Below are 14,785 nucleotides of genomic sequence, written 5' to 3' on the forward strand. Positions count from 1 at the left end.
GCAAGCCTACTGGCTATTTGTTATGGTGAGGAGTAAACTTCATGACGCGACTCGTGCTCAAAAAGCACATTGCACTTGTATATGTTAGGTACTGTAACTTTATAAAGTGCTATTTGAACATTTAAACAAGCCAGGTGTGATATGGTGCTAGTAGGCTATGTAATACTGTAGGGAGGGCATTAAAAGCATTAGAATGTAGATGGTTACTTGTTAAGTTGTTACATAATAGGGAGTGATAGCCTACTTTATGTTTGATTTTACTTTTTAAAAAATGCTGCAGGCAGCTCCCTACACTTGATTTGTTATTTAAAAACTACTTGAAGTTGGTAAGTCTTACTTAGTTCTTAGTGTAAAAGAATCCAGAGTGTATTTTCATTTATTTTCCACTGAAAATGGTGAGCTGTAATATAGTAGGGAGTGATTTATTTTTTAATTGGTGAATATTTTATTATTTTATCTCATTTTATTCTAACTGTTTGACTTTATTGTACAAATGCTGCTGGCATCTCCCTGCACAAAATTTCATGTTCAATTTTACAATTAAACATGCATTTCATGGATATGAAGGTCTGTGTCAGTGTGTGTTATGTTTAATTTCATGTGAATTATAATGTTTACATTTATCGGTTGCACATATCGGTTATCGGCATCCCAATTCCATAATAATCAGTATCGGTATCGGCCCTGAAAAAAACATATCGGTCGATCCCTACTTTGTGTGTTGATAAACCCTTTTGCATTTAGTGTTTTTATGAGAGGCCTTATAATTGCCTAATTTTGTGTATTTGTTCTGTTACAAAAGCAGGCATTCTTACTTTTGTTTAATATTTTAATCAAAATTTTAATTTAAATTTAACACACAAACAAATGAACAAAACACTGCAAACAGATCCACAGAACCAAACTCAGTAACCCAACAGTATGTCTTCAGTGCAGGTTGACCATTCAAAAAACTCAAATGCCTCAGCTTGGATGGGCTGATGCGGTTTCTCCTCTCACTTATGCCGTTTTTCCACTACAAACGCGGCTGTGCCGTGCCGAGTCGAGCTGAGTCGGGCTGAGCGGGGCTGTTGGAGTTGCATTTCGACTACAACCGCGCTGAACCGTGCTGGCTGGAAGTGGGTGGACACATTGGGTGGAGTTAGCGAAAGTGGGTGGACGTCACGTGATGTCGTTAAGCAGCGCAAACAGTGACATCAGTGACAGTGGCGGAACAAGTCAGAGCCGGGCCGGGGGCGGGGCAAATGACCGGGCCCTTTATTAAAGCTTATCATAACATAATTTTAGGCTACAAAATGTCCGCAACTGCGGTGTTTACCAATTTCAACACTACCGGGTGCAACTATGTTATTTAGTACATCAAGTCCTTCAAACGAACATGTAACTCAGAAACAAAAAACATTAGGATACTGTACATGGCTCATAATAAAACATCAATAGCCTATACTGCGCACATTATTTGAAGGGCATACGAATGAGCGCTCAGAGTGGTGACAGGAAGAGTCAGAAATAAAAGGAGGGCGGTGCAAACCTCACTGAATGCACTGTGTTTACCAATTTCAACACTACGGATTAAGTCCTTCAAACGAACATGTAACTCAGAAACAAAAAAACATTAGGCGACATACTGTACATGGCTCATAATAAAACATCAATAGCCTACTGCGCGCATTATTTGAAGGGCATACGACGAGCCTTGCGCTCCGCGAACTCGTGCACGATGCTCTGTATGTCACTGATTCAGTGAGCTTTTAAGCGGTAGTCTCACGACCCGAATAGTAAACAATAAACATGGAGGACATGGAGTCGTTAGTGTTGCTGGTCTTGATGCTGTGGCTTGTTGTCACCGACAACGCGGACAGATACTGGCAAGAGCGTATAGATGAGGCGAGGCGCATAAGGCTTCAGAAATTCTCGTAATTCATAATTCTTCTTCTTCCGGGTTTGCGGTGTTTACAGATCCCAGCGCGCTCGCGGGGCGTGTGTGGGCATGTGAGGACACTCCTCCTCACCAATCAGTGCACAGGGGAGTGTCTGCTCACGCCCCCAACCTCAGTCGGCACGGTTTGGCTCGCTTCAGCCCCACTCCAAAACGGTGCGAGTTTTGGGGGCTAAGCAGGGCTGAAACGAGCTGAGTCGTGCTGGTTTTTGGTAGTCGAAACGCGAGCCGTGTCGGGCTGAAGTGAGCTGAAGCGAGCTGAAGCGAGCTGAAAAAGGGTAGTGGAAAAGGGCCATTAGTATCTGCCCTGTTTTTGAGAAGACTCTCTCTGAAGGAACAGATGTTGCCACAATGCACAGTCTCCCCTCCATCACCTTCACCAGGTGTGGGAAGACTGAGGCCTTGGCCTGCCACCAGCTCAGTGGGTCTTCTGCTTGTTGGATGAGGGGCTCCTCAAGATAACATCGCATCTCCGTTATAATATCAGCTGTAGTATTTCTCCTTGCAGCATCTCCTGTAGCTCTTACATCAAAGAGCCTCCACGCAGCAGAAGTTTGTGGCTCCTCCTCCACTTGGCCCTCCAATGGTGGAGCTGGCTGGCTGCTGGGGGTGCATTTTGCTGCTGCAGCAGTTATTCTCTGAAGTGCCTCGTCAACCGCTCTGTTGTCACTGAATGCAAGCTTTTTAAGCCTAGGATCCAGTAATGTGGTTTCTGAGAGGACAGTGTTGAACTCCATACGCAGAAATTTTCGGTCCATGGCTGAACAAAGAGCCGCAACCAATTCCTTTACTTTCTGCACGGTTACTGTCAGTTGGTGTTGGGCTGTCACGGGCTGAAGACCTTTGCAAAGGAGGAGCATTTTGGAGGCTGTGACATAGCTGAAGGAAAGAAAACAGCAACTTTTAAAATTAGGCTTTTTAAAAATTATGCAGCATATTGCTTTTTTCAATTTAGTTTTGTCAATCATATGTGTTGTTTCTGCAATGTATAATAGTGACTGAATAGTAGTAGAGAAAAAACAATTGTCCAAGGTACCTGTCTGCACTTATCTCCACAGTCACCTCCTCAAATGGTTGCAGGACGGTGCAGACCTCTTTCACCAGCTCCCATTCCTCTTGACTGAACGTATCAACAGGTGCGTTGATGAGGGCCAGGGTGGAGATCAAGTCAAGTTTATTTGTATAGCGCTTTTAACAATAAACATTCTTGTAAAGCAGCTTTACAGAATTTGAACGACTTAAAACATGAGCTAATTTTATCCCTTATCTATCCCCAATGATGAAGCCTGTGGCGACTGTAACACCATATATTAAAAAAGAATAAATAAGAGAGTAGTACAGCTGAGTTAGAATACTTTGAGAAACATAGTGATGAAGCTCAGCAATAATTCCAAAGCCTCTGGAGATTTTCTTGCTCTACTGGTGGATGTGTTTCCTCCTGATGAGGTGAGAGTCGAAAACCCGATGTGGTTCTTCTGTTTAATCAGCTTATAATTAATTTTCAGGAAATGGTTCTGCACAGTTTCTTTCCATAAATTAATGCATTTTCATTGAGCCTCATGAACTCTCTTCTCTAAACTTGCTTGTTCAATGGGGAGGGTGAATTGAGCCAAGAGACAAAAAGTTGAGGAAATGGTTAGTTAGGTCATTTATAAAATATTACCATTATATGTAGCATATTTAAGTGAATCAAAAAATATATTGTCAATAAATGTGGTTGAAAAGAATAGTCAAGTTCATTTGTATAGCACTTTTAACAATAAACATTGTCGCAAAGCAGCTTTACAGAATTTGAGCGACTTAAAACATGAGCTAATTTTATCCCTAATCTATCCCCAATGAGCACGCCTGTGGCGACGGTGGCAAGGAAAAACTCCCTCAGACGACATGAGGAAGAAACCTCGAGAGGAACCAGACTCAAAAGGGAACCCATCCTCATTTGGGCAACAACAGACATGACTATAACATTAACAGTCCTAACATAAAGCCAGCTTTGTTGATGCTATAAACCCCCCACCGACGGAAACCCGAGCGCAAAACCGTTCACCACAACCACAGTCCCAAATTCAGCAAGTCAACTGCAGTTGCCAGCCACAAAAGCACCACTGCAATAGTCCAGAGCGTCCTCCAGGCGCGACCCCCAACTGTCCATATGGGGCTGCCCTCCACAGGAGCGATGCGATGAGACTCCAACCAGACACAGGGCACCACGATGGATCAGGCAGGTCCAAGGAGTCGAAGAGGTCAGCATCTCGATCCCAGTACCAACATGTAACTTGGAGGGACAGATTTTTGGGGAGGGGGAGAAAAAAAAACCCCTGGCATCTGGAGATGATGGCATCTTTTGTTTCAAGAATGTGTTTCAACATATAAAATGTTGAGTTCCACCTGGTAGCACACTCTTGTTTGGGCCTCAGTTCGGGCAACTCCATCTGGCGCTGTGTGGACTTCAGCCTCTCTGCAGCTACTGTGCTTCTGTGGAAAAACTCCACAATAGCCTTTACCTTGTCCACGGTTGTTTTCACCACCTTCAGGGAATCTCTTATCAGGTTTAATGTATGCGCCAGACATGGGTGGTGGGTCCACTTCAGATTTTTTATGGCTTTGGTGATGTTTGCAGCATTATCACTCACACAGCACACCACTTTGTCCTGTACTTGCCACTCATTTACCACTCTTAATAGCTCCTCTACCAAGCTTTCTGCAGTGTGTCTGTCAGTGAACTCAAAGCAGTCTAGCAGGCAAGATGTCATCTTGTAATTTTCAATAAAGTGGCAAGCGACGGACATGAAAGAGCAGGTGGTTCTAGAGGTCCAGCAGTCAGTTGTCAGGCAAACTGGTGGAGCTTTTTTCACCCTGTCTTGCCATAATGCACGTTCTGTGTCATATAGTTTTGGGATCATTGTTAGGGACAGTGTTTTTCTACTGGGTAGAGTGTACGTGGGATTTAAGGCTTTGACAAAACTTTTAAAACCTTTGTTCTCCACAATGGAAAAGGGCTGGAAATCAGTGCCAATCATTTTAGCCAACTCCTCATCAATACTGTGCTGTTTGGCTGGGGTCATCTGCTGGGCTCACGCTAGCCGCTCGCACGTCCGCAAATTGCGAAGTTTCATTCCAATTTGCGAAAAGAAAATCATCTGTATTTGCATTTTATGCGAAAGTCATTTAAAGTTTAAGCAAAAGCCATCAAACAATTGCAATTTCTCAAGATGAACAGTACCTTTCGTGTCCATCTTCAATGTTTTGATTTATAACCAACGCTCCCAAGTTTCGAAGCTTCTTATTGGTTGACCGTAAATTACGTCTTCCAATAGCAGCATAGACATATAAACATATTCTACGCAGAAGGTGGCGTCTCATACGTCATCCTCGCCGCCATATTGGATGTGGTAAAGTGGAGATTCTTCACCCGTCTCTGGTATAGTGTCTAGACAGTAGCCGAGAATAAAGATGCCTCATTCATGTGCTGCGTTTAACTGTACCAATAGGTTTACCGTCCAAACGAGATCACATGGGATTACCTTTCACAGGTGAAACTGGAAAAATACTTTTCAGTACTGTTCCTTCAGTCTTCAGTCTCCCAGCTCATCTCCACCGGGGAGGTGTAGAGTTATAAGCAGTGAGAATTAGATAATACAGTGCCACACTATGATGAACGTTTTTGAACGTATGATGAATGTTTTTAACCTTTCTGAATGTGAAGGAATCAGTGATGTATTTTGTTTTGGTATGACGTTAGAACCTGGCCGAACTCAGTTTGGTGGTCATTCAGAATATTGACGGGTATTTCGCACACTATTTATAACCATCACGTTAAAAGTTATGTGTTGTTTTTATGCCTGTTTGTTTCCCAAATATATACGTGTGTGTCTTAATGGGTGAATAAAAGGCATCGAGTTAAATATTATTGTAGAAAGGGGCTTTATGAAGTTCAGTACATTTTACTTGCATTGGTTTACGGGGAAGATTTGCCACATCCAATATGGCGGACACTCTGACGTATCCCAGCAACGGGCCAGCAGCTCAATGCGGCGTCTGTTTATATGTCTATGTAGCAGCGGACCTTACATATAAAATGATCAATTTCCGAGTTGCGCTGATAATGTCGGCAATTCTCGCTCATTAGTGAACAAGATTATATCGAGATTTGTTTAAAATAAATTACCTGACTTTACGTATGACAAACTTATCTAAAAAGTGAGATAACATTGGAATGTTCTGTTAGCTTTCTCAGTTAGGGATAAAAACACGATATAACCATTCTAAAGACGTATTTTCTACATAATATCAACCCTGACAGAACTTTGGAAGAACTCGCAGATGAACCAGGATATATCGACCAAGTGTACCTTGTTTTCAGAGCGTTTTGACGCACATGGTTCAAAGTTTTGACTGCAAGTGTTTCATTTGAGAAATTAATGGTGAATATCATTATATTTGGGTTATGAGATTAATTTATAAGAAACAACCATTGATTTTAACTCCCTGAGCTCCCTTCATCCTACCCATAAAGACACTCCCCTCCCCCTAAACACGCACACGGATCCCAATTATACACACACACATACACATATCTCAATAATGAAAACACACACACGCGAGGCAATACCAGTGGTTGAGATGTTAAAATAGAATTTTGAAAAAAATAAAATTAATTTAGCAAGGACAGCCACTGATATTGGTCAAATCAGACACTGATGTTGGCCAGGCCAACTTGGCCAGTTCAAATTTATACATGACCCATAGGTGTGATAAATCCCTGATAGAGTTGGAAGCCACTCACCATGCAGTTGTTACACAGCCAGACAGCATACTACAGAGGGTGACTAAGGGCTAAAAGGTGCATAGATAGCAAACAATGCAAAGCACATCACACCAGATGTTAGATATAATTATAATGAAAAATATGGACTCCGTAAACCAGATTAAGCGGGTTAAATTAGACACACAATTTCATTACATATATACAGTTGATGAAATGATCAAATTAAGAGGATTTCAAGAATAAATAAGCATGCTATGAACATAAATCAAGAACATGGAAAGACAAAGGCAGGAAACAAGCTTGCAAGCACTATTGAAACACCAACAAACTACAATAACAATTCATTTTTCAATATGTCAGTGCAAGAAATATTTAGAAGTATAACACATCTTGCTAAAAAATTACTTTGCTAAAAAGAAAATTGTTGTTTTAGCATTTCTTGCTAAGCAAAATTGCAAATTGCTAAAGAAAAATTTGAGTCTTTAGCACTTTTCGCTAAAACAATTTGGGTCCTAGAGTGAGCACAGATCTGCTTTGGTATAAACTGACTTATTTTGCTTTGAGTTGCAGTAGGAGGGGTTATTATACTTGCACTACTAGTAGCTGCTGCAGCAGTTGTTGGTTTGGGACCAGACACACCAGGGTCAGTAGACGTTGAGCCAGCTTGCCCTCTCTCCTCCAACTGCACTGTGGGATGGACAGTTCTGATGCGTCTGTGCAGGTTTGTGGTGGAACCTGCTCTTACTGTTATTTTCATTTTACAGTGAAGGCGCTCTGCTCTGCTCTTCCCAATATCTTTAAACTGCAGCCAGATGCTGCTTCGTTTATGGGTGTCGGTCATATTTACGTGTTTTTGTACCGCACTTGCGCTGTCCTCCTCACCGCTGTCTACTGTCTCACTCACTGACGGGAATGGACAGACGCTCCACCTGACTGTCGCGTCTGTCCCCCTCTCTGTTTTCACATAATGGTATGATCCCATATCCTCATATGTGATTGGCCACAAGGCCGCCATGTTGCCAATCATAAAGTTCTGCCATGAGCAGAGCTGAGCCACTGAGAGTGAGAGCTGAGAATCGAAAGGGGGGAAAAAAGTGGGGAGCCGGCTCTTCTCATTCACTACAAAGCTTTTGCGCATGACACATCACTAGCTGCAATCAATATCGATTCCCTTTGAGTGTAGGAATGCCGACACTTGTTGCTCCACGGAGTTGCTGCCCAGGGGCCTCATGTACAAAGCTTGCATACGCACAAAAAAGCTACGTACGTCACTTTCTGCACAAACATTCGTATGTACAAAGATTGACTTGGCGTGGAAAAGTGCGGTACTCTACGCAAACCTCATGGCTGGCGTACGCACACTTCTGGTGCAACTTGGTACTTGGCAACACTTAGAGGCAGAGCAACGCAACTACATTTAGGCCTACTCAGTCAAGAGTCATGACATGGCGATAAGAGGCATCCAAAAATGCATCGGAACATCAGGATGCGTGAATTGAAATGTATGTCAGTCATACGACATTGTCGAGACACATAATGCGAGACTGTTGGGTAAATGCCAACAGATCCATCAACCATCCCTTCCATATTGTAATTACGGGAAATGAGAAACCCCAGCAATATCATTTCGATATTATTCCCATTGACTATTGGTTAATTAATTAAATTAAAGAATGCACATGCAGGACCATGCATTCCAGCTAGCTTAATAGATCTTCCTCGCGCATTTGCCGCGAGGTGTCAGACTGAACTATTATTATTAGTTGATGTTGCGTGGGGTAGCCTTATCACATAATTACCAAGATCAATATATGAAACGATTTCCAAGTGCGTACAAATCAGACACAACCGCGGTGTGTGGGGACCAATCACTAGCATGCATCAAATTAAATGAGGATATAAAAGCATGCGCAACATGTGGCGATAACCGATAGGATGACAATGGTGTGGTTGGCCTTATTGGAAGATGCTGCAAGTGGTCGGATTAGGAGAGAACGGGTGTTCCGTGATTACACCGATTTCCTGGCTCACGATGATGACTGGCTTATCAGCCGATTCAGACTTCCAAGAGCCATTCTTTTGGAGCTCTGTGCTGAGTTGGGCCCGGGGTTGGAGAGGGAGACGGCGAGGAGTCACGCCTTACCCGTTCCTATCCAAGTCCTGACCACGCTTGGGTTCCTAGCAACAGGCTCATTCCAGAGGTAACTGGCCGACCGGTCGGAAATGAGCCAGACAGCTCTCAGCTGCGCTATTCCGTCTGTGTTAAATGGGATCATCCGACTGTCGGCCAGGTACATACAGTTTCCCTATGATGTGGCAGACCAAGCACAGATAAAAGCGCAATTTGCAGCGATAGCCGGTTTTCCAAATGTAATCGGAGTGATCGACTGCACGCATATTGCTATAAAGGCACCATCTGAGGGTGAATATGCGTACGTGAATAGGAAACATTTCCACTCTATAAATGTACAGATTATATATGATGCCCAAATGTGCCTGATAAATATCGTGGCAAGGTGGCCTGGGGCGACCCACGATGCATTCGTCCTGGCGAACAGCTCTGTGGGAAACAGGGTGGATGCCGGCAGAGTGCGTGATGGGTGGTTACTTGGTAAGCAATCTAAAACACCTTGAAGTGAATTCACTTGAAATATACACATGTTGGATAGCTTATGCTGGACCTATCCCAATTGCTCATAGGAGACAGCGGCTACCCACTCCGAAAATGGTTACTGACCCCCCTAGCCAACCTATGGACTGATCAGGAGCAGCGCTACAACAACCTCCACGCACGGACGCGGTCAGTGGTGGAGCGCACCATTGGCCACCTGAAAAGCCGGTGGCGCTGCCTTGACCGGAGTGTGGGGGGGTGCTGCTCTATCAGCCTGAAAAGGCGTGCCGTATTGCGCTGGCATGTGGCGTGTTACACAATGTGGTGCAGCGGTACGGCGTGCCAATAATGGAGCGAGACCTGCCGGAGGACCCAGATCCTGGGCCTCACAACGAGGTGCCACAGCGACATGGCATACAAACCCGGCAGCGCTTAATAGCCACAATGTGAAAAGGTAAGGGCAGACGGGACACCATTCATTTTTTAAGATATTCTTTTAATGTGTTATTCAGTTCCTTCAATTCCTCGCGGATTCCCTCGAGGTTGTCGTTAATCGCCTCTATCCCCTTTAAAATTTCCCCCTGGGACTCAAGGACCGCGTGCGTCAGCACCCGGCCTGTGGACCCGGCGACAGGGGCAGGCGGTGGAGAAGGGGTGCAGGTGACAGTGACGCTGGATCCGCTCGGCTGGGGGTCCTCTTCCTGCTCGGTTGGGATGGACTGGGGGCCTCCTGTTGTTCCCTGGCACCCTGCTAGAATACATTTGTCATTAAAATCCTATTGTGGAAAATGTGCACGTTTTATTTCTGGTTACATGTGGCTAGGAATATTGGGCCTACTAAGAGAGGAAGACATTTCCTCAAATACAGGGTGTCCCTGAAAAAATGTACACATTAGAGCACTAAAGGTGTTTTTTTGTTTTCAAAACCCATGTAACTCAGACACTCATTGTGGCGCAGGCACTGCGGACGATGCGAATCATACCGTTATCTTGGTATAGGCTACATTCAGTGGCATACAATCAGTGACCGTTGCATGTCTCATAGCATACACTTTGAACATCACTTTAATTGGAGGTGACAGAACAACTAAGTGATGTATGTGAATTCTATTACACTGTGCTAAAGGCAGGGATTAACGCGAATAAATGTTCATGTTAAATGTTAATAATAAATGTTAAATGTTAATTTGATTAACGCGAGATTTCTAACATTTAATTAACATTAATGCGTTAGTAAAAGTTGCCATGTCTTTTACCTAACACGGGCCTTACTGCAGGTCTATTTATACTCATCTCATCTCATTATCTCTAGCCGCTTTATCCTCTACAGGGTCGCAGGCAAGCTGGAGCCTATCCCAGCTGACTACGGGCGAAAGGCGGGGTACACCCTGGACAAGTCGCCAGGTCATCGCAGGGCTGACACATAGACAGACAACCATTCACACTCACATTCACACCTACAGTCAATTTAGAGTCACCAGTTAACCTAACCTGCATGTCTTTGGACTGTGGGGGAAACCGGAGCACCCGGAGGAAACCCATGCGGACACGGGGAGAACATGCAAACTCCACACAGAAAGGCCCTCGCCGGCCCCGGGGCTCGAACCCAGGACCTTCTTGCTGTGAGGCGACAGCGCTAACCACTACACCACCGTGCCGCCGTCTATTTATACTAATTAACATATTCAGTGTGGAATAATTGAGGGAGGAGACGGAGCGGGGAACGAGGCTCGTGCATGTGCGCCGAATTCCACGTTGATTGGGATGTACAACAGGAGAGTGCGTGGAAACCTTCATACGCACTGATTGATACATCCGGATTTTTTTGGTCGTACACAAATTTCCCGATTTTGACGTGCGCACATATTTAGTGGGAAATCCACGCAGGTCTTTGTACATGAGGCCCCAGTTCATCAGATTCTCCCTCCCTTGTCACTGCTTTTGCATCTGACCTGGGTTTAATCTGAATCCCAGTGACGATGACGTCCTTCATCCTGGTGTCCTGTTCCAGTTCAGCAACTCTGCTTTCCAGGTGGGCGAAACGCCGCCGGTCCTTCTCGGCATTCTGCAGCCTGAGCGACTTCACTTCCGTCACCAGGTCCATGATGGCTTTCTGTTGTTTAATAACAGAAACTTCCTCCGCCAGAAAGTCGAGTGACTGTTTAATGTCCTCGCCTTCCTCGGCTGTAAAGTTCTTTTTTTGTAGGCATAATTCACCAATAAAGCCATCCAATTCATTAAAATGTTTGGAGAGTCGTTTCCTCGCCTCACTGCCTTTCTGAAGTTTCCCGCCAGAGAAATTTTACTTGGCAACAGAATGTATCTGAATTCTGATTGGTGGTTGTTATATTATTGCCTTTTTGTTGTCTTCTGGAGAAGAGAGGAGGAGGGGGGAGTGAGTGAGTGACAGGGTTCTACAGAGAGAAGTTTTTAGCCACTGCTTTCAAATGAACCCCCTCGAAAACCAATCAGTTCAGCGGATGTGTGGACTCGGTATGTGACATTTTCAAAAGAGAGGCGGAGTAACCAAAAATTTCTGATCAAGAAGGCGGAGGCTGTAATGTTTATTACATGAAAATGTTTTATTTGATTGTTCGTGGCCCAGACACCTTTTATTGTCCACATCACCATCGGGTGGTTTTTATATAAGTTTGTTTACATGAACTCGGTCAGGGCTCTGCAGTTCTTAACTGAAGCACTTCAAATTCAGGGTTAGCGGGCTGCTAAAGTTTGCAGGTGCTTCACAAGCAAGACTCGGTGCAATATTAGCCAACATTAGCACAATTTGACATTATGTAATAATGTCTTTGTGACCGTAATGAACACTGGTTGTTGTCGGATTGTTATTTACATGCCACACAAACTTAGTCATATTCGTATGTTGTCGTTTTTACACACTGAATACAAACTGTTGTGATTCATTTTACAAGCTAATCTAACATTACAATCCTCAAGGACAGTTTGCTAGCTAGCAGCCGGTCACTGCACTGCAACCGCACTTGCTAATTGACACGGTAGCTACACCTGCATGCTGTTTTCGTGACCACGCCCCCAGAGTGGATATTCATGAGAGAAGTTGTGTGGTGTTTCTCCCAGTGGAAACCTACAGGAACCATTTGTGTACCGCGCACAGAGCGGGATTTTTTATTTTTTTTTAATTCAATCAGAAATATTGGTAGGGACATGCCCATACCCAATTCTACATCTGTGGTCTGTACAAAGGAGCAACGTGTTGTTGTCTTTTCCCCATTCAGTGGATCCCCTGGCTGGATAACTGCTGCATGCTGGGAGACCCCGCCTCTGACAGAGAGCTGCGTGAGACGACAGAAAAAAGCGCAGTATTTTATTCAGTCAATGGGTCAAGCTAATACTCTGGCAACTTCCCTGTGTAGATGTACAGCACGTAAATGCCAAAATCGCAGTAAAAAAAATTACCGAGTTCATTTTAATTTACCGTACGATAAGTCGGTATATCGAATATCATGACAGGCCTACTCTTACCTAGTGAGGGGAAAAGGTATTGCTTGGTGATTGATGTATTCTCCAAGTGGATAGAAGTTTTCCCTACAGCAAAAAAGGACTCAGACGCGGTGGCCAAGGCCTATGGGATATAATTCCCTGATGGGGCATTCCAAGGAAGATTTCCAGTGATAATGGCACGCCATTTATAAGCCAGGCGTTAAAACATTTGGGTAATTATCTGGGAATAGACTTAAGACAGCGTTCTGCATCCCACCCTGTTAATGGAGGAACGGTAGAATGGGACAGTGAAAAATAAACTGAGCAAATGCTGTGCTGAAACAGGACTAGGGTGGACAAAGGTCCTACCCATAGTATTAGTGCAGATGAGAATGAGAGAAAGACCAAAGCATGGTTTGAGCCCCTTTGAGATACTGTTTGGAAGACCCCCAAACACAGGGATGGGTCCCATTACACCAGGATGCCCTGACCTTTCCTTATGTGATGTTGAATTACTGTGCAACCCTCTCTTCTGCTCTGAATAATATTCACAAACGGGTGAGATCAGCCTTACCAGTCCCCGTGCTGGGACCACTGCATGACCTGAAACCTGGTGATGGAGTGGTGATAAAGGACTTCATAGGGACGAAGTGGAACAAGCCCAGGTGGACGGGACCATCCCAAGTGCTGCTCACCACACAGTCAGCTGTAAAAGTGGACAACAGAGCCACGTGGGTACACACCAGCCACTGCAGAAGAGTACCTGAACCAACAGACAAGCAGCACAAGGAGGCCCTGGTACAGGAAGGGGATTAAGACAGCATTCAAAAAGCCCTCAGGGGGCCTCGTCGCACCATAAGTGGACACTGCTATCAAGAGCCCCTTAGGGGGACCGACGAACAACGACACATCGACACACACAGCCACATGACAGACTGTGCATTCCAAAGCATTCTTCATTCTGTACCTAATTGTGAACATCATACATGGTATAAGTAGTATTTGCTAGTTTGTCCAGTGACGGCGATTAATGCACGTATTACAGGAGCAGTGACTGACACCACAGGTACTCCAGGGGGCAGACTTCTCAGCTGGAAAAATAAGATATAGAAAGAGATCAAACTGTTAACTGGGTTCATGACATATTAACTGATCATAGCAATCACATGGTGATAGCTGAAAGAATCCATTCTGACTACACATACACTAGCGTATGATACCTAGCTGATTTAGGGAACAGGACTACGTGCCTTGGCAGCGCGGTGGTGTAGTGGTTAGCGCTGTCGCCTCACAGCAAGAAGGTCCTGGGTTCGAGCCCCGGGGTCGGCGAGGGCCTTTCTGTGTGGAGTTTGCATGTTCTCCCCGTGTCCGCGTGGGTTTCCTCCGGGTGCTCCGGTTTCCCCCACAGTCCAAAGACATGCAGGTTAGGTTAACTGGTGACTCTAAATTGACCGTAGGTGTGAGTGTGAATGGTTGTCTGTGTCTATGTGTCAGCCCTGTGATGACCTGGCGACTTGTCCAGGGTGTACCCCGCCTTTCGCCCGTAGTCAGCTGGGATGGGCTCCAGCTTGCCTGCGACCCTGTGGAAGGATGGAGCGGCTAGAGGAGATGAGATGAGACTAAGTGCCTTAGGTGTAGAGACTAATATAGAAAACACCCAATACCATGTAGTTCATTAACTGACTACTGCCACAGACTGGACAGTAACCAGTAGGTGAACCCTGTATGACAGTATTATAGATTTAATGTTATTTACATGATAAAAGGGGGAATTGTAGAGTAAATTTTAGTGTTACACTGTCTTGTAATTTTCCTTTTCACTGAGCGTTTCCTCTTCAAGGACTAATGATTCAGAACATTCAGCACCGCAACATGTTAATCTTATCATGCTCGTTATGTGCGTACAAACCAGCGATTAGAGAAGATCCAATCAGCTTTAGAGCTGGTCACACTCCGGCATGTAATTGCAATAGATGTAATGCAATAGATGTCTCCTTTTTATCTAGTA

At 44.5% G+C, this 14,785-nt stretch overlaps 1 pseudogene; it reads left to right on the forward strand.

Annotated features, from left to right (window-relative positions):
* The first annotated feature begins 8,642 nt into the window (after positions 1 to 8,642).
* Positions 8,643 to 13,593, forward strand: LOC132901267 (putative nuclease HARBI1; annotated as a pseudogene).
* Positions 13,594 to 14,785: the final 1,192 nt, after the last annotated feature.

Source organism: Neoarius graeffei, chromosome 17 (genome assembly GCF_027579695.1).
Source record: "Neoarius graeffei isolate fNeoGra1 chromosome 17, fNeoGra1.pri, whole genome shotgun sequence".
Taxonomy (NCBI): Eukaryota; Metazoa; Chordata; class Actinopteri; order Siluriformes; family Ariidae; genus Neoarius; species Neoarius graeffei.